This window comes from Colobus angolensis, unplaced genomic scaffold, assembly GCF_000951035.1.
Source record: "Colobus angolensis palliatus isolate OR3802 unplaced genomic scaffold, Cang.pa_1.0 Scaffold237, whole genome shotgun sequence".
Classification (NCBI taxonomy): domain Eukaryota; kingdom Metazoa; phylum Chordata; class Mammalia; order Primates; family Cercopithecidae; genus Colobus; species Colobus angolensis.
This window is the reverse complement of record NW_012115566.1, coordinates 1,265,656-1,266,094: the sequence shown is the minus strand read 5'-3', so window position 1 is coordinate 1,266,094 and position 439 is coordinate 1,265,656.

Genomic DNA, 439 nt, shown 5'->3' with positions numbered 1-439 from the left:
GCCAGCTCCTTTGTAATCTTATAAGACCACCGTAGGATATGCGGTCTGTGGTTTACTAAAATGTCAACATGTAGCATGTTACTGTACTCATATCAGATTTTTGTCCTCCAGAAGTGTGAAATAATAAATTTCTGTTGTTATAAGCCACCCAATTTGGGATAATTTGTTACAGTAGCCATAGGAAACCATCTTGGCAAAATTCAGCAGCCTTTCACGCTAAAAACTCTCAATAAACTAGGTATTGATGGGATGTATCTCAAAATAATAAGAGCTATTTATGACAAACCCACAGCCAATATCATATTGAATGGGCAAAAACTGGAAGCATTCCCTTTGAAAAGTGCCACAAGACAGGGATGCCCTCTCTCACCACTCCTATTCAACATAGTGTTGGAAGTTCTGGCCAGGGCAATCAGGCAGGAGAAAGAAATAAAGAGTA